Here is a 23,156-nt window from a genome sequence, read left to right on the forward strand (position 1 = left end):
CATGAATGCCTTCCTTGTTAATGATGTGACCTAAGAATTGAACTTCCCTTAGCCAGAATTCGCATTTGGAGAATTTGGCGTAGAGTTGCTCTTTCCTCAGCAGATCCAAGGTAAGCCTGAGATGAAGCTCATGGTCGGCTTTAGAGCGGGAATAAACGAGAATATCGTCAATGAAGACGATAACAAACTGGTCCAGGTATGGACGACAAACGCGATTCATGAGATCCTATGAACACCGCAGGGGCATTCGTCAAACCAAAAGGCATGACTAGGAACTCGTAGTGTCCATAACGAGTTCTGAAAGCGGTTTTCGCGATGTCGTCCTCCATGACGCGTACTTGGGTGATAACCTGAGCGTAGGTCGATCTTGGAAAAGTAAGTGGCTCCTTGCAGCTGGTCGAAAAGATCGTCAATCCTTGGTAATGGATACCGATTCTTGACCGTGAGTTTGTTAGCTCACGATAGTCTATGCACATCCGGAAAGATCCGTCCTTCTTCTTGACGAAGAGGACTGGAGCTCCCCATGGAGATGAACTAGGGCGAATAAAACCCTTGTCTAGTAGTTCCTGTAGCTGGCTCGATAATTCCTGCATTTCTGACGGAGCCAAACGATACGGAGATTTTGCCACGGGGGTTGCACCGGGAACTAATTCGATGTGGAATTCGACTTGTCGGCTAGGAGGTAGTCCGGGTAAGTCTTTAGGAAAAACGTCTGGAAATTCACGCACAACGGGGACATCAGAGAGCTTCTTCCCCAAAGATTTCTTGATGGAGACATGAGCTAGGAAGGCGAGACACTTCTTTCGAAGGCATCGCCGAGCTTTAAAGCAGGAGATTAATTTCAGGACATCTACCTGATCTTTCTCCTTGAATAATTATGGACTCGCCAGAAGAACAAGGAACGCGAATGAGCTTCTCAGCACACACCACTTCCGCGTGGTTGATGGACAACCAATCCATCCCAACAATTACATCGAAACTTCCCAATTGCATAGGGATGAGGTCAATGTTAAGAGACGTCTGATCAAACGTAAGCGTGCAATTGCGAACGATTTTGTTCACTTGGGTAGACTCTCCGTTTGCCATTTCGACAGAGAAAGCGGGGGGGTCTAAGACAGAGGTTCCTAGATTAAGCGATGGGACCAACTTGCTAGAAATAAAACTCCTATCTGCACCCGTGTCAAATAGAATAGAAACCCAGAGATGTTAAGGATGAACGTACCAGTAATGACGTCAGGATTTTGGCGAGCTTCAGCAGCGCCAATAGTAAAGGCTCGGCCTCGGGTCGGAGGAAGATTTGCAAGACGAGGACACCTGCTCCTGAAATGGTCCGTGGCTCCACACTCGAAACAGCCTCGAGTGTTGCTGGGTTGGGAACTGCTGCTCTGTATTGCCAGTTGATTACCTTGAAATCTGCAGCGTTCCGCTAGGTGCCCCAAACGTCCACAGTTCGTGCATTTCCAGCACGGGGTTCCGGCAGGGTGATGAATTGGCAAGTGCCGCACTTGGGGTGAACCCCAGTGTACTCCCTCTTTGGCCTTCCAGAGGGGGTGGGAGCAGGAGCGACAGAGCTGATTGGGGTTGCGGGAGTAACCATCGCGTAACTGCTAGCCTTACGCTTTTTGATGCGGTTGATCTTTTTGGATGAGCCCTCAGCGGCCTTGCCCGTGTCCTTGGCTAGGACCCCAGTCTTAACCTGATCCTGGGTCAGTCGGGCAGCTAGTTCAATGGCCGCTTGTAGGGTTGATGGGTCAGCCCCGATAACGATTCCACGGACAGTGTCAGGTAGGCCATTGATGTAAAGCTCAATAGCCCGGGAGGAGGGGTGACCAGGTGTGGTACGAGAAGGGAGAGCTCGTGAAAACGCTCCGTGTACCCTTGGTGATCAGCGCCCTTCATTCTGTGCACCCAAAACTCAGCTTCAAGTTTCTGCACCTCACTGCGAGGTACGAACTCGCGGGTAACCAAGGCTACAAATTCCGACCAGGTCATGGCCAAGGCAGCCTCACGCCCGCGAGGTTCTTATCTCGTTGTTCCACCAGGTCAGCGCGCGTTTAGACAACATGCTTGCCGCGTGCGTGACTTTCAGTGTCTCAGGGCACGAGCTAATAACAAAGGCAGCCTCCATCTTTTCGATCCACTGGAGGAGACCAACGGCGCCTTCTGAACCGCTGAAGCTGGTGGGTTTGGTAGCCATGAAGTCCTTGTATGGCTTATTTGCTGGTTCGTTTTGCGTTCTGAGCTGGAATTTGGTTGGCCCCAGAGGTTCCTTCTTGCCTCAGCCCCGGCTGATGGCTGTTACCATGCCTGGGTAATCACAGCCGCGATCTGCTGGGCTATAAGGTTGGCTAGATCAGCGGAGTCCAAGGGGGCGGGTGCACGTCTGGGAGGCATTCTTGACAAAACGAAAACGAAAAAAAAAAACGAGTGTTAAATAGAATCAATGACACGCCAAAGATTAAGAATAGAGGACATAGATTATACCAAGAACACAGAATGACATGGCTCAAGAGATTAACAGTTAATATGCAACACATAAGCACGCAGCACGTATATAAGTGTAGACATGTGATTGTGATGCATGAGCTATCTAGAGTCAAGGATCCTAAGGTTATAGTCTAGGTCGGTTTCCTAATTCCCTATAACCACTGGCTCTGATACCAATCTGTCACACCCCGATCGTGATGGCGGAATAATCGAGGCGCGGCGACTAAGTCGTGATTGTTGAGCACAATAGTTTTAAAGTCTAAATGCATAAACATAACCAAAATGTCAAAATATTACACCATCCAGGTAACATGAAACAAATTGTTTTAATACAAAATATCAAGTTTCCAAATAATTCCTAGACTAGCCTTCATCTCTCTAAGGCCTCTAAACTTGCTAGGGATTTCTTGCTGCATTATTCCTGAAAACATGTAACAAACTGTCAACCTACATAAAGTAGATGAGTGAATTCATAGGTTTAAAGAAAAGAGTTTATACACAAACATACTAGTATAGGTTGTAGGGGTTTATATATAGGGTGTACCTGCGGCTAACCCACCACTCCTACAACTTATACTACTATGTTTGGATATAATACCCGGTTTTAAGATGGTTTGTAAGAAAAGGTCTCTTGGTTTTCCCAAAGAGGTTTTTATAGTAAGTAAAACATGAAATGTTCTCCTGGACTCTCAGCGGGCTTATTATTCTCCCATTAGAGTCGTTTGTGATAAGATTACTCAAAGATTTGTTGGTCTCCCAACGGTACATGTAGCACATAGCAGTTAAGCATAAATAAGGACATATAGATTTGAGCATAGCTAAGTTTACTAGATAAACCACACCAAGATCCCACTGTTTACTAGTATCCAAGATGATGGTGAATAAATGATGATGATGATGAATGAAGATGAAACTCAATGATCACACAAGACTTGATTGATCCCACGCAAGACTTAAACCAAAGACTACCTCGTTCTTGTCATTCAGGACTCAGCTAGGTTCTACCGAGAGTAGGATAGACTCCCCAAAGAATCCATGGGTTCCCTTGGTCCCTACCGAGACTAGTATAGGTCCTCAAGAGTTATGGATTTCACCGAGACTAGTATGAAATCCCATGAGTTACGAGTGCCACCGAGAATAGAATGCCACTCATGGTCGCGAGTTCTACCGAGAGTAGAATAGACTCTCGCGTCCAATTCAACTCATGATGCTTTGATCTCTAGATTTCCATGCTGACACAATGACTATGATGATATGAATATGATTCCCATTCCCATGATGTCAATGTTCATAGAATTTCCCATACTCATTGATTTCCAATGTTCTTAGATCTCCATAAGTTGATGGGTTTTCCCCATGTTCATAGATTTCCAAAGTTTATAGATTCTTAAAAAGCTTGTGGATTTCCGCACGTGTGTAGAAATCCAAAAGTTTATAGTTTAAAGAGGGTTTGCATAAATGATTTTATCCAAACGTGTAAAGTTACCATGTTTCCCACCCCATAGTTTTGAAAAGCTTAAATAGGGGCTATGAACTCACCTTGATCTCGGGTTAGGATGGTGCTACAATAGATCTCCTTAGCCTAGAGTTGAACATATATATAAGGTTAACAACGTGCTATAAGTCTAAGAAACGAGCTTACGCGGGCCTCGAGCAAAAACTGGGTTTTAAAGACGAAACAGCTTGGTTCTGGCTTGATTCGATCGAATAGGAACACGTTCGATCGAATAGACACACATTCGATCGAATCTGTGGCACGCTCGATCGAACTAGAAACACATTTGGTCGAACCAGTTGAAAAACTCGTTCGGTCGAACATGGAACTTGTTCGATCGAATAGACACTCGTTCGATCGAATACGAAACTCATTCGGTTCGAATGAGTTGGAGACCATTCGGTTGCTTTCCTATTCGATCGACTGGACTGATTCGATCGACTGGACTGATTCGATCGACTGGTTCGATCGAATGAGTCTGATTCGACTCCTTCAAACTGGGCGACGGAGAACCTACGGGTTTTTCAGATTTTCCAGATTTTTGGACCCAAAATCGAAGTTTTTGACATGGAAATGCTCGGGATTGAAAGGGCTATCGATTCCTAGTGATTTTAAACACAAAAAGCCTGCATTTTGACACCAAAACAAGACGGTTTTTGACCCGAAAACTCTAGAAACGAAAATGGGTGTTTTTGCTCGATTTGAGGCCGAAAATGGTTATGAAAATGGATGATTTTCAAGAAGATCTTACCAAGAATAACAACAAACAGATTTGTGGACTCGGATTTGAAGTTTGAAGACTTTCTCTCTCTAGTTTCTCTCTCTAGAATGAGAGTGTTTGGGTGGGAAGTTTTGGTGGAAATGAAAGAGATGGTGTAAGAATACTTGATTTCCGCTTAAATACTCGGGTGACTCGGGTTCGGGTTTAGGCTACCGACGGGTCAAGACTAGTCGAGTTCATAAGTTTTTAAACAAACTAAAACTATTTTCAGCAAAACTTTTATAAAACCATTTTCCGAATAATTATTTGAAACCTTTTTAAATAAGAACATTTAATTTTTCGAAAGCATAAAAATTAATATTTTTCAGGCGTAAATGTCGTTTTATAAAATAAACATTTTAAATGATAAAAGCAGATTTTTCCAATGATATGGGTTCCGAACTTATCGTCCAGAATCCCAAAGTCTATAGTTTCCGATGATTTCACGATCCTAGTTTACCAATCGAATTTCAGGGCGTTACATACATGGATTTGATTTCGACTCTGTCATAGACCTACCCATAGAAGAGATATAAAGAAAGGTGAAAATGGTCAAGGACTCTCATAAAGACACAAAGTGTACTGCAGATTGTATGAGGGAAAGAAACTTGAAGATGCAGTTACAAAAGGAGAAAGAAGAGGCTGATAAGAAAAGGGCGAAGTTGTAGAATGGTTTACTGATCCCAAAAGAGTACAAACATTGAAAGATATTGGATGAAAAAGGGAATGACTGAAGCTGAGTTCAATAGCATGCCTCATGATCAATTACTTGACATATATCAAAGAGAGCAAAGGCTATTTTTGGAAACTCAAAGAGAAGTTTTTGCTGAAAGAATGAGGAAACAAGAAGAGTAAAGGGCAGAAATGATAAGCATTCTGCACAAAAGAGGTGCAAATATGCTAAACTTAGTAACACAGACTGATGAGACAACAGAAATTGGTTTGAAGAATCAGAGACAGAGCATGCAAAGAAAAATGCTTCATCAAGTAGAAGTGTAATCAGATCAGAGATTGTGAGGCCTAATGCTCCACCAAGAAAGTTAAATTTGCCCACACATCTCTTCTTTGATAAACGATCAAGAACACTTAGGGTAATCACTGAAAATGGTGAAGAGACTCTCATCATTTTCAGAGATGACTTTCAGAAACTTTTCAAGGGAACAACTGCAGAAGATGGCTAAACTGGACTTACTTGATAATCAACAAAGAAAACAACTTGCTGGCCAACAAAGGTAATGACCTATCAAAATTCTTAAAAGAGCAATATGAAAAGGTTTTTCCATTCCTCAAACAGAAGCCAAGAATCTATCATTCTGAAGCAGAGAAGGAAAGAAGAAGAAAGAGGATAAGTGAAGTACATATATCAGAACTTTCTCTATGGGAAGCAAAGAAAAAGGAAACTCAAAAGGCAAGCAGTTCCAGCTCAAAAAGAAGAACCCTAATGGAATGCTTGGCCATGAAAAAGGAGATGAGTGAGCCAAACTCACAAGTTCAGTAAAATGGGAAGATTGCTCATCTCACCTACAACAGAAAGAATGACTCTGTATCATTGAGAAACTCATCAGGGGGAACTATTGTTGTTGTGGTATATGATGAAGACTTACATTTCATTCATATCCAAGATCTTGAAGACATTATTGATGCAGAAGTTCCTCTTGATTCTAATGATGGAGTTAAGCTTGAAATGTTTAAGAAGAAGGATGCCTTAGTAAGACTGAAAAAGAAGAAAGCTGCTGAAAGGAGCCAGAGCAAAAGATAGCAGGAGTGGAGCTAATGGATGATCTTTTTATCCTTGTTATCTTTTGTATTTTGTATTGTTGTTTAGTTTGTGTTTGATATGTAAATTTCATATGTAATACCCAAGTGGCAGACTTCCCTAATGTAATGTGAATGACTTTTGCTCAAATTGACTATCTTTAGAAAACTAATACATGTGTAACTATATGCATGTATGTTTTGGTGCATCTGAGCTTGTCTAATCTAGGGGAGATTATTGAGTCAGATATTTGCAAAGGAAGATTGGAATCTTCTCAACCCCCTCAAGAAATCGGCTAAGTATGGATTTCGAGCAAGCTTGGATCATCGAGCATAGTTTACTGCCTCGAGCATGGTCTTCCAGTGCTGTTTCAACAAATTCTTCTAAGTGTTGAAGGCTTTGAGCAAGCTACACTTCTCCGAGCAAGTGTGTTCTTCTATCAAGTATGGATTTCCAATCGAGCAAATGACTTGATCATTCAAGTTTTAGCCAAGTGATCCGAGCACATTGATATCGATCATGGATGCAAATAAGAAGATGTCATATGTTCTAAGTATAGACTTCGACAATGGTTCAGTCTCGAGCAAGCTTTACATCCGAGCATGCTAAAGATTGCTAATAAGTCACAAGGCGGGATTGAAGACATCAAGAAGAATATGGTTGCTCGATGGACTAGTTCGAGCAAAGCAAGGATTAGTCAAAAAGAATGAAGCGTGTTAGAGGAGTATATTTTCTATCTGAAAATATTCTAAGTGAAGTATGCTCGAAGACTCTCATCGAGCATACAGTGCATATTGAGTGTGCTCCAGCATGATATATCATGCTCGAAGAATCCAACAATTGTATTTTATTTGTCACTAATTATGTAATGATTAGGGGATTCTAGAAGGAATGTAAGGGTCTATAAATAGAGTCCTAGGTTTCCATTTAGGATACGGACACGCACGCAATACGAGGGCACAAACATTCCAACGAATATTCTCCTTGTCTCCTCGTACCGCCGCTGCCGTCACGAAACCCTAGACATTCCTTTCAGTATTCCATTAAATGATATATTAAATGCAGTGAATCTTTGTCTTTGATATTGTTCTTACCGACTATATTTTATTATTTCATTTTTATTATCTCATACCTTCGTTTTCATCTGTTGAATATCTTGATTATGCCGGTATATTTAATAGGCTTTAGGTTATTAGATATGTGTGTTCTTGTCAACCTGCTTAAGGTTTGCACCAGATTTATGGTCCTGACAGTTTGATAGTTGTTTTGGCCATAAACACGGATTAGAGGATTTAAACGGCGTTTTTACGGTTCAAAAGTTCAGTTTTATGCCCTAGCCGAAACCCTAAGTTAAGAGGCTGCCATGTTGATGAAACTTGCTTGATTTGTGATATAGGACCTGTATCTAGCTTGCATAGAAGCACAAGAGCCTGAAAATTTGATTATAAAGGCAAAAACGAACCAAACCCACTAAGGTAATACCAAATCACTCGATTACGGGCTGTTTAGGTTAAGGTTGTGATGTGCATACTTTTAAGTCATGAAATTTTTTAGGGACATCAGGGACCATATCATTGAGTCCCTGTTCAAATTTGATAGTTTTTCGACCATCCAAGCATATTTGGCGAATTTATTACCGAATTAGGGCGTTTATTTGGGAAAAATAGTTAAAAATGCTTGAAAAATTATGAAATTTTTTGGGGAACTCAGATTTCGTATATTATGATCAAATATGAATTTTGTGATCATTTGGAAAATCATAAGTATGTTTTGTGCAATTGCGTTTATTTGAATTTTCATAGTCATTTTTGGCTCGGAAATGATATTTGGAAAGATTGTTAGAATTTGGGATTTTCCAGCTTGTTTTGGGACAGATTCTGATCACTCAAAAATTTTTGTGGAATTTTTGGAGATCATTTGGTATAAACGGACGATTTTCGGGCTAAATATAGCAGATAAAATGAATTTTTATAAATTAATAAATCAGTAAATAATTCCAGAAATATTTTTATAAAAATATACATATTTTAATTGCTAAGTGACTAAATTTTCATAATTTAATGATAGACAGATTATTAATTATGCTAATTCAAAGATTAAACAAATTAAATTCTGATAAAAACCGACAAGTTCGTGATTAACGAATCTGTTGGAATATCATAACACCAAGATTGATCAAAAATTATATTTTTGGATTAATTAAGTAAAAAACGAACTTTTTATGAGAAAACCGGACAATTTGGATAGTTGGTGCACGTCTTTCTCAAATCAAATTAAATAAACAGAAATGAGCCCCGTAGCGAATCTAGAGCCCCAATATGTGATCTTTCTTTATAACTTAATCATTTTATCGACCAACACACTAACTGCCATCAAGACTGAACGAGATGAGGATTAAATAAAATCGAACTGTGATAACCTTGGTTTTTACCATAAAAGCAGAAAGCGCCCAAAAGACATTTACCCAAGCTTACATCCCCATAACTGTTTTCTAAACGCATAAACGAACAACCTGGCCCAACTGGGAAAACGGGGAAACTGAGCCAAGTTCGGTTTTATGTATTAGACACTGAACAACATCACAACCTATGCCTATTGACACTTTTTTAGCGTACCAGCTATACCCAGATTAGATATACAGCCCAGTTTAGTTTTAAGATTATAATAATATTAAAATATTAATATTGATATAATATTGATTATAGGAACCAGTGATTACAAATCAAGCAAACCCTGAACTGTTGCGTTACTGAATACTGATTAAACCGTGGGTTTCATAACCCCTCTCTTTAAACAGTTTTACAAACTTTTGGGGTGAAAATCATGTTTGATTTCGTATACATATCTGAAACGTGTAATGATGTGAATTATCTAAGTGCTAACACACGAAAGTCCCCACTAACACAGTGATTAACTTCGAGCCGGTGGCTTATGAATACTATTGGTTTGACAAACCCAAACGGAATTAGCCTGGTTGCCATTTCACATAGCGTCGTTTGTGTCACACCCCGACCTATGGCCTAGGCATATGACTAATAGTTGGTACCTGTTTTGTAAATATATCAGAGTTACATTCTTTTAGCGGAAGTCTTTTGAATAAAATATCATTATATTGAAATTTCGGGAATATAATACCCGTTTCGGTATTTCAAATACCTGTCATTTTAAAATATGATTCTTCACAATATTTTAAATAAAATATCTGAGCCATCAGATCACCTCTAATGACTATGTCCCCAATCTTCTAATCTGTCTTGATTGCCTGTTCTAACATTTACTGTTTCCCTGAATGTGGGGAAAATACGTCAGCATTCATCGGAACTAATCTGTCTTGATACAACACTAATAGCATTCAACGACTCAGTAGGCCTCATCCCATCTCATCGGAACTAAAAATATCAATAGACCACATAATCGGACTTCACTCGCCCTAGAGACAGTCACTTGCCTCATGGTCAGTATGTTTGTAGTATGCCCACTACAAAACATTTATGTATGGATCCCGACACATGTATTTTAGCATGAGTGTTTAGTACTACCTTGCATCAAAACGTTTTAGAGGATGTGAACCAATCCTCATGCAAATACTTTCATAACTCTTCACATATGGATAACAGTCCATAGTTTATAAGAGTAAACATTTCATAAACATAGAGGATTCGTACCAACCCTCATATAAAATCTTTTTTAACTTTTTATTTATGGATAACCATCCATAAACATCTTTAAAACAGTACATAGACGTATTCACATCATAAAACATTCATAAAAAAAATTGGACGTATTCACCTTATAAACAATGTATCTCATTGATAAATGCCTGATCTTTATCTCGAACCTATAGTACGAGAATAACATTCTATAAATAACTAGATCTATGATCTAGCTTTAGACCTTAGTCTATTTGCATAACCTTTACCTTGACATTCATTTCTTTATAAAACATATATATACCACGTTTCTTTATCATGAAGAAACGTATATATATCCCATTTCTTCATTCGTAAGAAATATCTTTATAATAAAGAATAACATTTTATTCAATACCTTATCTTATGAAAGCTATATTTCACTTATTAACTGATCAATGTATAGACTATACCCCCTACTAGGGTCTAAGCCATAAATAATAAAATAATCGGGCAGAACCCCTACCTGGTATGGCTTGTCTATAAGGAATACTTAAACTTCCTGTGGGCAGCACTCCTACTTGCACGTACTTCTAGACAATTAACGTGTCGAAATTGTCGGGACTATGGCACGAAAACCGAGCTAAAGTGTGTGTGATGTGATGGGAACTTCATCCCATGGTCGGCTATTTATAGGCAAAAATCGTGCATCTTCGTGTATCGCGAAGTTGCTTCGTGATGCGCAAAGGACAAACGTAGCCGCAATTATTATTATATTCCTTCGCGTATCGCGAAGGATTCTTCGCGTATCGCGAAGTTGCTCAATAGCTTGGCTGAGTCAACCACTAGACCTGCCACGTGTCAGCACCAGGTGAGATTACTTCATGCATCTACGCGGAATAATTAAAAAACTTTTTCGCGGAATAATTAAAAACTTCATGCATTACATTACAAAACATCGAATCTTGTTTTAACATACAAATTTTCCATTCATAGACATAACATAAAACAGTCATGACGCTTCTTCATAGATACCCGTCTCTTTAGCTCATGCCATGTGTCCCTCCTCAAGCCAGCTGCCTCAACCTATTTGCCTGCGTGCATACTAAAAGTCAGCTACGCTGAGTGAGTTCTAGTTAAGCATGTGCATACATTTCATTCTCATTATTTACATTCTTACTTCCATACATTCCTACTTTTACTTACCTTCATTATTTTATACATACATAACCTTCCTACGTTTTTAAAGAGCCTTTCGCTCTATAACCTTCGCATATATTATTATGGTATGCAACCCTTCATTCTTCGCCTATATTATTAGGGTAGGCAACCCCTAATTCTTCGCCTATATTGTTAGGGCAAGCAACCCTTTATTCTTTGCCCATATTATTAGGGTAGGCAACCCTTAATTCTTCGCCTATATTATTAGGGTAGGCAACCCTTTACTCTTCGCCTATATTATTAGGGTAGGCAACCCTTTATTCTTCAGCTCTACATATCATACATACCATTCATACACTACACATATCGTACATACCTTTCTTTCATTAGCTATATATGTTCCCATATACCTCTGCACACATACGCTTAACTCTTTCTACACTAATTAGGTATATTTATAAACATTCATACGGCATACACTTACCACTTAAGGTAAGTGTATTAACTAATCACATTGAGTATGCACACAGCCCCAAAACATAACATAGAAATGGGGCTAGAAACTCACCTGGAGTCGGTTTCTCTCATCGTTAATGGTAACGCCCTTCTTTAGTTGTGTACGGCTAACTATACAATACATTACACACGTCAATTATCCATTACCATTACTTCCTACATTTAAGTTTATGAACCCTCAACTAACGGGGGTCCGGGGCTGCGCCCTTGGTAACGGGGTCTAGGGGCGGTAGCCCCTAGCAGGGTCCATGGGGCAGCGCCCTTGGCTGGGGTTGAATTTCATGGTCAGCTCGGAAAAATTTTATTTTCATTAACAGTCCTTTAACAAAAATGCATCAGAAAACGAATTTTATAAAATTTCGCATGGAAGAATTTCACTTCGCATGACCTTTTCGCTTCGCATGATTTTTTGCTTCGCATGGAACTGTTTCGGTTCACAAGAAACTGTTTCGCTTCGCACGAAACTTTTTCGCTTCACACGAAACTGTTTCTCTTCGCATAATTGTGCGATGCGAAATTACCTTTTTCGCTTCGCATGGTCATGCGACGCGAAATAGCCTTTCGCTTCGCATGGCTTATGCGATGCGAAATTCTTCTTTTTCTTCGTTTTTACCATTTAATGGCCATTTTACTTCGTGACTCTTCCTTAGGACCCGATTTTACCCTTTTTAAGGGTTTTGGGTTGTACCAACTTTGTATACTTGCGTTTTATAAGGCCCGAACATCACATTACCATATAACATTCTCGTGGGGTTATAACTGTGACATTTGAGCCAAAACAAGGTACACCTCAGCATGTATTTACCGATTAAACAAATAAACGCCTTCTGCATAACAAATGAACGATTAACCGAACGGGTTGGGCTATGACCCAGATATCTCGGGGGGCCATCTATAAGTGATATACGATCTATACAAGCTAAAATATTAGAAATATGGTCTTAGTTTGATAGCAAACAAGTTAAACGAAAATATGCTCGTTTAACTACCCGCTATAGATTTAAACGCGAAAGATAGTTACAAACCAAGCATTGTATCATCCGTTAAGCCGAAAAAGACTTACCAGACACTTATTTGAAATGTTTTAAGCGATCCGTGAAAATATTTTTGATTTTTACAAACATATAGTATGTTTTTATAATTTTACACAAAACTAGCCGAAAAGCACTCGTTTTCGCGCTGTTTAACGCACCCGATAAGTTTTTCGCGCCAAAAACCGAACCCGAACTAAATTTGGACCGGGATTTTCGTATTTGGGCTTGAGGAATCAGAAACTTGGGTCAAAATGGGCCCAAAATGAGCCCATGAAGCTCCGGCCGCAGCCGCCACCCCACCCCCCTTTTGATTCTTTCATATTTAAACTTGATCCAAGATATTTTTAGCCTCATTTTCTCGAAAACTCTGGACATAAGCTCTGTTCCAGCCAAATACCTTCAAAACCCTAAGGTAAGGGACTTAAATAAGTAGCTTTTATACTTGTTTAAACTTGTTTAATACCATAAAAACATGTCTTGGTTACTAAAAATCATTCCTAACCGTGTAAAAATCCTAAAAATGGTCCATAAACATTTTTTGATCATAAACATGGTAAGGAACCAGTTTTGATAGTTTTTTTGGCCATAAACACGGATTAAAGGGTTGAAACGACGTTTTTACGGTTCAAAAGTTCGTTTTTGTGCACTAGCCGAAACCCTAACTTAAGGGCTGTTATGTTGATGAAATATTTCTTGGTTTGTGATATAGGACTTGTACCTAGATTTCTTAGAAGCACAAGAACCTGAAAACTTGATTAAAAGGGTCGGAAACGAGCCAAACCCGCTAAGGTAATGCCGAAACACTTGCTTACGGGCTATTTAGGTTAAGGTTGTGATGTGAATATTTTTAGGACTTGGAATTTTTCAGGAACATCAGGGACCATGTTAATGAGTCGCTGTTCAAATTTGGTAATTTTTCGACTATCCGAGAATATTTGGCGAATTTATTACCGAATTGGGACGTTTATTTGGGAAAAATATCTAAAATACTTCAAAAATTATGAAATTTTTCTGGAAACTCATATTTGATGTATTTTGATCACATATGAATTTTGGGATCATTTGGAGAATTTTAAAGGTGTTTTGTTTATTTGCGTTCGTGTGAATTTTTACAGTCGAATTTGGGCCGAAAAGAATATTGCACGAGCTTTTTACATTCTGGAATTGATACAGGTTATTTTGGGACATGATTTGAGTATTCAAGAATTTTTTTGGAATTTTTGGAAATTGTTTGGGGTAAACGGACGATTTTCAGGCGAAATATAGCTGATAAAATGAATTTTTATAAATTAATAAATCAGTAAATAAATTCCAGAAATATTTTTATAAAAATCTACATATTTTAATTGATAAGTGGTTAAATTTTCATAATTTAATGATTAACGTTTAATTAATTATGCTAATTTGAATATTAAATAAATTCAGTTTTTATAACAACCGGCAAGTTCGCGTCTAACGAACCTGCGGGAATATCAAAACACCAAGAGTGATCAAAAATCATATTTTTAGATTAATTAAGTAAAAACGAACTTTTCTATGAGAAACCTGGACAATCCGGGTGGATTGTGCGCGTTTCTTCTCAAATCAAACTAAATAAACGGAAACGGGCCCCGTGGTTAATCCGGGACCCTAATCGGTGACCCTTCTTTATAACTTAATCATTTTATTAACCAATACATTTACTCAAGCTTATTTTCCCATAAGTGTTTTCTGAACGCGTAAACGAGCAACTTGGCCCAGTTGGGAAAACGGGAGTCTGAGCCAAGTTTGGTTTTAAGTATTAGACATTGAACAACATCACAACCTAAGCCTATTGACACTTTCTGGGCGTTCCAGCTACACCCATATTAGTTATACAGCCCAGTTTAGTATTGAGATTATAATAATATAAAAATATTAATATTATTATAATATTGATTATAGGAACTACTGATAGCGGACCGAACAAACCACGAGCTGATACAGTACTGAATATCTACTAAACCGTGAGTTTCATGACCCCACTTTTAAACTGTTTTACGAACTTTTGGGGTGAAAAGCATGTTTGCTTATATCTATATACTTATCTGAAACATGTGATGATGTGAATTATCTAAGTGCTAACACACGAAAGTCCCCACGATCACAGTGATTAACTTCGAGCCGGTGGCTTGTGAATAGTACTATTGGTTTGACAAACCCAAACGAAGCCAGCACGGTTTGCCGAGACACCAAAACCGTTTGCACATGACTATAATTATACAAACACGCTATGTAGTGTTAGACATAGCTACCGGGGCATGTTGTGGGCGGAAAGGGGGCCATAGTGGTTGATTGAGCGTGGGAAATGGAGGCACACAACACGAACAGTCAAGGCTTCACTGTAGCTTAGCATAATTACATCACATACATCATTTACATACATACATACATACTTATTTCATGATTACAAGTGTTGACTTGTGAATACTCATTACTGCTTTCTTGAAACTCGTGAAACTCACCAACTCTAGTAGTTGACCCGTTTTAAACTGCTTTTCAGGTGTACCTAAATCGGAATGATTGGGTGATCTGTCACTTGCCTGAAGTGTGTGGTTGATGCTATGTGAATAGAAGCAAGGGTGTTAGTAGTAAGAACGTTTAGTTAACGAATTAGTTTTGTTTGTACCACCTAGACTGTAAAACAATGATAGAACAAAGAAATGTAATATATTGTAAATTAGTTTGTAATGTTTATTTATAAACAATGTGTTGATACCAGAGGTGTCTGTTACATTCCCGTTTTACGCTTCCGCATTGTGCTAGTCGGGGTGTGACAATAACTTATCAAGTTCATGTTTTTCTTCCATCATATACCCCGATCTATCCTTCTATCGGTTTGCATGTCGAATCCGACCTAAAACTTAACCTTTAAAACCAAAACTCACCTTTTGTTGGTCTCGGTTCGGATCTGGACAAATCCGTGGAGCTTGGTGGTGTTTCTTGTTGTTTTATGGTGTTTACACCCAAGATTCTTCCTTCCTTTTGCTTGGATCCGAATCCGAATTGCTAGAGAGAAAGTGTATGTTTTCTAGTGTGTGTGTTGTGTAAAGAAATGGTGAAAGGATGGGGAATGGCCTTATATAGGGAGACAAAGGCCCCACCATCCACTTCCATTCCAATCTTATTCAAATACAAACACGCACACAACTAAACTAACGACACACCGATAAAAATAAAACTTTCCGTTATTTATTAATTCTCAAAATACGGATGTTACAAATAGTTGGTACCTATATTGTAAATATATCAGAGTTACATTCTTTTAGCGGAAGTCTTTTGAATAAAATTTCATTATATTGAAATTTCGGGAATATAATACCCGTTTCGGTATTTCAAATACCTGTCATTTTAAAATATGATTCTTCACAATATTTTAAATAAAATATCTGAGCCATCAGATCACCTCTAATGACTATGTCCCCAATCTTCTAATCTGTCTTGCTTGCCTGTTCTAACATTTACTGTTTCCCTGAAATGTGGGGAAAATACGCCAGCTATGTGCTGGTGAATAACGTTGACTCAATAAAATGTTTTCAAAATTTGTCATAACATAAATCATATACAATATCACCTTCATTATGATACAACACCAATAGCATTCAACGACTCAGTGGGCCTCATCCCATCTCATCGGAACTAAAAATACTAATAGACCACATAATCGGACTTCACTCGCCCTAGAGACAGTCACTTGCCTCATGGTCAGTATGTTTGTAGTGTGCCCACTACAAAACATTTATGTATGGATCCAGGCACATATATTTTAGCATGAGTGTTTAGTACTACCTTGTATCAAAACGTTTTAGAAGATGTGAACCAATCCTCATGCAAATACTTTCATAACTCTTCACATATGGATAACAGTCCATAGTTTATAAGAGTAAACATTTCATAAACATAGAGGATTCGTACCAACCCTTATATAAAATCTTTTTTAACTTTTTATTTATGGATAACCATCCATAAACATCTTTAAAACAGTACATAGACGTATTCACATCATAAAACATTCATAAAAAAAATTGGACGTATTCACCTTATAAACAATGTATCTCATTGATAAATGCCTGATCTTTATCTCGAACCTATAGTACGAGAATAACATTCTATAAATAACTAGATCTATGATCTAGCTTTAGACCTTAGTCTATTTGCATAACCTTTACCTTGACATTCATTTCTTTATAAAACATATATATACCACGTTTCTTTATCATGAAGAAACGTATATATATCCCATTTCTTCATTCGTAAGAAATCTACCTATTCTAATAAAGTAAAATAATGTAGACACTTGTGATGTTTTGGTTAATTCTCATAATTTTTTCCCTCCAAAACTAATATACCCTAATATATGTAATAAATCAATAATTATTCACTTTCCTTTTACACTATATTTATATAATATCTGTATTTTTATAAACATAAATATTAACATATTATTTTACTATATATTTCAAAATACTTGGTGAGTTCCAAAAATCAACAAATCATGTTTCTCAAATGAAAATTGTTTTGGGTTTTTTGTGGAAGTTAAATTTGATTTTATGGGTCAAAAGTTGGTAAATAGATTGTTTGGTACAAGTTAACTATATTTTGGTCAAAATTTGTTACGGGTAAAAAAAAATTTTTGAGTATTTTTATAAGTTTGAGAATGCAAAATAGATTTATCGTCAAATTTGTTATGGGTTCAAAGTGTTGGCTTTAAAATGTCAAAAGTATGAAAGTTAGAATTTTAAACATGATTCGGGTTTCAAGTTTATTTTTAAAGGCATTTTTTGAAATAATCAAAAGGTTCGGGATTCTGCAAATTGGCTATTTTTCCATCAACTATTAAAATTTAAGAAAATATTGCGAACACTTTCGACATGCCACCCCCATGTCTATCAATGCTTCTAACTTTTATCAAATTTGAAATATTTATGTCAACATTAATTTTTCCTTCAATGGTGAGTAGAACGTTGTACAGGAAGCATGTCATGTAAAACTATGCTCAAATGAAATAAAATATACACAAAATTGAATGGGTTAACATGTTATTTTTATGTTGTCATTATGACAAAGTCGAGAAGCCCTCTGAAACTTATCAAAATATTTTTTATAGTGTAGCTCAGAAAAACATAGTTCTTGAAGAACATCTATTGCTACAATTTAATATCCTACTTTTCTTTGATGGGTGGTAAATTGATAAATATATCATAAAGGTAACGCCTATTTTGTGTTGAGTGGTTAGAACTACTATCATATGAGAAGTCTATTTTCGAAATTAGTTCATAACCAAAATTCTTTCAATTATACATATATGACACCGAAAATGAATTCTTCAATAGAAAGAAGCATTCTCGGGTACGTTTTTGCACGAGCATTTTTTTATTAAGTTCATTTAAAAAAAACATTTTGTGATATAAATAAAATCAATTTATGTACACATTATATAAATACAAGCACAGATGTAATACATTTTTTTCATATACGCTATGTAATTATTTGTTTTACTTATAATTTTATAATTTGAATTATCCCGTGTGTGACACGGGCTCTAAAACTAGTATCTTTATAACAAAGAATAATATTTTATTCATAACCTTATCTTATGAAAGCTATATTTCACTTACTAACTGATCAAGGTATAGACTATACCCCCGACTAGGGTCTAAGCCATATATAATAAAATAATCAGGCAGAACCCTTACCTGGTATGACTTGTCTATACGGAATACTTAAACTTCCTGTGGGCAGCACTCCTACTTGCACGTACTTCTAAACAATTAACGTGTCAGAATTGTCGAGACTATGGCACGAAAACCGAGGTAAAGTGTGTCTGATGTGACGGGGACTTCATCCCATGGCCGGCTATTTATAGGCAAAAATCGTGCATCTTCGCGTATCGCAAAGTTGCTTCGCGAAGCGCGAAGGACAAACGTAGCCGCAATTATTATTATATTCCTTCGCGTATCGCGAAGGATTCTTCGTGTATCGCGAAGTTGCTTAATAGCTTGGCTGAGTCAACCAGTAGACCTGCCACGTGTCAGCACCAAGTGAAGATTACTTCATACATCTTCGCGTATCGCGAAGATGCTTCGCGTATCGCGAAGGTGCTAAATTTTCATTTTCAGTCCCTGGTCTTTAATAGCTTGTCATATTTTGATCATAGTTCAAAAATACTAAAGCGGCCCTTATGCGGCTCGCGGCGATGCGAGCGTGGGAAGTGCAAAGTGCGCCATCAAAACGCCACATTACGCCCATCGCCCGAGTCCGTGCGCGTGCGCGTCGGGTGCTTCGCACCCTCCGCTATGACTAGTGAGAGTGATTAGCCATACAAGAACATTGTTATGGGAAACTCCTTCCTTATAAAGTGCTCTCATTTCTTTCCCACTTTCCATGTGGGATGGAGTTTCCATACTTATTTCCTTAGCATAAACATACCTTTATTTCTTTACTTTACTTTTCCCATTACTTATCTCATAAATATTTTTAGTTCTATTACTTTATGAACTTGTCAAATTTAGATCAAATTTTTGTGGGTGTTACAGTTTGCACATGACCTTACTTATACAAGCAGGCTATGTAGTGTTAAACATAGCTACCGGGGCATGTTGTGGGTGGAAGGGGAGTCACAGTGGTTGATTGGGCATGGGAAATGGATGCACGCAGCACAAACAGTCAAGGCTTCACTGTAGCTTAGCATAATTACATTATTTACATACATACATACATACATACATACATACTTATATCATGATTACAAGTGTTAACTTGTGAATATTCATAACTGTTTTCTTGAAACTCGTGAAACTCACCAACTCAAGTAGTTGACCCGTTTTTAAACTGCTTTTCAAGATTACCAAAGTTGGAATAAAGTGATGTTGTGCTATCTATCGTGGAATGTGCTCAATGCTATGTGAATAGACGCAAGGTTATTAGTATGAATAGAATAGTTTAACGAACATATTTTGTTGTAGCACCTAGTTTGTAAACAAAGATAGATCAATGTAATATAATGTAAATTAATTTGTAACTAGGAGATTTACCCGCGCTTCGCGGCGCGGGCATGCAATCAACAGTTGTTGGTCTTATCGGTTCATTATGTTACAAGTCCAAACGTCAATAGTCCGTAATTGAATTTCGCAAGTCCATACACTCCAACCCATGGTGTGCTTTTCAGTCAGAGAACCATTCTGAGTCTGGATCACAACCATCTAACGCCACTTTTACAATAATAATACTCATCTCTACTTCTAAATCTGGATTTGACCAGGTTTATAGAACCAATAAAAGTGCCCCGCTTTATGAGTTATTGATAACAAAAATCAACATACAAAATTGTAATAATCAAATCAAATTCAAAATTTTAAACCGATGACAAAAATTTCATTACAACACACAAATCAAAATCCAAAATAAAAAAATAAAAATAGAAAAACAATAATAAAAAATAAAATTCAAAGAAACGTTGCAGATATAATTCATCTGTCACCATAGACGGCCTGAGAATTCAAAGCCGGCTCCGCCATAAACGGAAACCAACCGACTCAAAGCCGCCGATGCCATAGACGGTCTGAGCCGCCGGAAACGGCAGACCATCAGTCACGTTCCTAGCATCAGTGACTCAAAACCTTCAGATCCAAATTGACCGGCGACACAGACGGAAACCAAAAAACTAAAAGCCTTCACCACCAGGGACGTACGATTACGATTACGATGTTTGCTGCAAGCTCCTACCAGCGTTGACGTTGGGCGATACAACGCCATCATCATCAGGAGGATCAAATTCGTCGTCGTCGTCGATGCTGGGTGTGAAGAAGACGACAAAGAATAAGAAAAAAAATTAGGAATTGAACTTGGAAAGGTGAAGCACAGGTTGAAGAATATCATAATTCCCAGGAATCACATGCAAAGCAAGAGAAGCTTTAACGACTTGTACATCACGCTTTAAAAACAGTAGCACTACAACAGTATCTAAATGTGAGTAAACCGTAACTTCTAAATTAATATATATATATATAATGTTTCTTTATAAACAATGTTATTGATACCAGAGGTGTCTGTTACATTCCCGTTTTACGTTTTCGCATTGTGCTAGTCGAGGTGTGACAGCCAGACACCACCATCATCTTCACCGGCTCCACCACCACTCCCTCTCTACCGCTGGCTACCAGCATATCCACCCCCGTCCCATTCCCACCACCCCCTTTCTCTCCAAATCGGACCCATTTCCAACCCACCATGATTTTGGAACAATCGGCTTGATTTAGAAACACCATTGAAGGAAAATTGACATGGCCAATGGTGGTGGGAGTGATTAGGTCTTGCTGTTTCCGCTCCCTAGGTCTTGTCGGATGGTATCTTCAATCACTGACGACGACGACCTGAATCACTTAAGCTGGGTTCTTGATTTAGGACGAGGACCACAAGTTCCGGTTGGAACACGGGTTTCTGTTGGTTGAATCAGGTCCAAGTGGAATGGTGGTGGGAGTGATTAGGGTTCTGGATTTGGTTTGTTGGGGTTTAATTAGGATTTTAGGTGTGAAGAGGAAGATGGTTGTGGAGAGTTGGAATGCCATTTTAACAGAGCCAAACCAAACATTTGATGGGGGTTTGTTATTGGAAGTATTGTCTGTGGATAAAGATAAAGGTGGAGATGGGTGATGGACCTGGTTGCGGTAGACAAAATGGTGGGGGTGGTGGTGGTGGTGGTACGGAGTTGCTACGTGCCGGCGATGGATGGCTCTTTTAGGGGAAGAAGAAATATAAAAATTAAATAGATTCTTGTTTGAGATAAAAGGGATTTAAAATAATAAATAAATGAAAAGACAGTTTTGCCTCTTATTTAATGATGAATTACTAACGGAGTTAACGATTTGAACTTAATTGACAAGAAATAGAAAACCTCGATGGTCTAGTTGCACAAAAAGAAATTTTTGGACGAAAATCGCAAAAATGATCAAACCTAAAGAATGATTTTGGCACTTTACTCTTTTAAATCGTTTACTTTTACGCTTCGCAAAACTTTTAAACTGTTTGGTTTGGTTTTTGTTTTCTCATTTTTAATTGAGACTTGAATCATGTTTGAATATTTTAAATTGGATGTTTGGTATAACAAATGAGCTAGATCTTGATATTTCACACGCCCCGCGGTAAAACTTTGTTAGTTGAAATTTGAGGGTATGACACATAGTGGCATGGCTAAGTTTCGCCTGCCAAACATTTACGTAGTTTAGAGACATGAAGCACATCATGTTTTTCATTCATATCTTCGAGTAAGCGTAAGCGATAGGCTACTGTACCTATTCGTTATGAAATTTCAAATGGTCCAACAAAACGATGACTATGCCTTTTCCTTTTTGCTGAATTATACAACATCTTTCCAAGGTGATACAATGCCTGCGCTTCTAATCATATATTGTCATTTGATTTGCTGAGCTCAATTATTATAATCATCATGAGGATGAGCATTATTGAATAGAAACATTGAAAGATGCATTACCAAAATCCTATTCTACATGTGTCATTATCTTTACTGAAAATGGTTTTTTCAAAACTAAAGATTCACATGCATGATTTTGAGAAAATGACATCAAGTGTGAGAACATGTCGCGAGTAAATCAAGACCCAACTTTGTATGGTCGTCTTTGACTCAAAAAAGAGAAAATAAAATCACGTGCTGAATAATTAAGAGATCTAACTGATTAAGAGTTACCTTTGACTAATTGAACATGTTTTTAAAACTTAACTATTAAGAGATGTCTTTTTAATTATCTTTACTAACTTATTATAATAGATATTTTCTTAATAAGAAGCTATCAAATAGAACTAATAAGTACTCTTAATTTAATAAAGGGAGGAGTAATGGTTATAAGGGTTATGTTCAAATAAAAAATTTGATTTTCCTAAAAAGGCTAGGAATGATGGTATTTTAGTCTTAACACTTTAATATCAAAACCCACTTAATTTAATCTCAAAACCCACTTATATGAATTTCAAAAACCTACTTACATAAAACCCACTTACATCTTCACTCATCTCCTACAACCACCACCACTCCACCGCCACCACCTCGCCGGAGAAGTTCACCGGAAAAGTCGTTGGAAAGTCAAAGGAAAAGTCGTCGGAAAGTCATCGGAAAACAATTCCCAAGAAATTTCGCCGGAAAAATCGCCAAAAAAATCACCAAAAAGTCGCCGAAAAAAATACAGTGGAAAACACTATGAAAAACACAATTTAAAAAACACAATGTTAAAAATACAATGGAAAAAAAAAACACTATGAAAAGAAACACAATGATAAAAACACAATA

Source organism: Bidens hawaiensis, unplaced genomic scaffold (assembly GCF_021521415.1).
Source record: "Bidens hawaiensis isolate Kalapana, Puna unplaced genomic scaffold, B.hawaiensis_p1.1 tig00067285_1, whole genome shotgun sequence".
NCBI lineage: Eukaryota > Viridiplantae > Streptophyta > Magnoliopsida > Asterales > Asteraceae > Bidens > Bidens hawaiensis.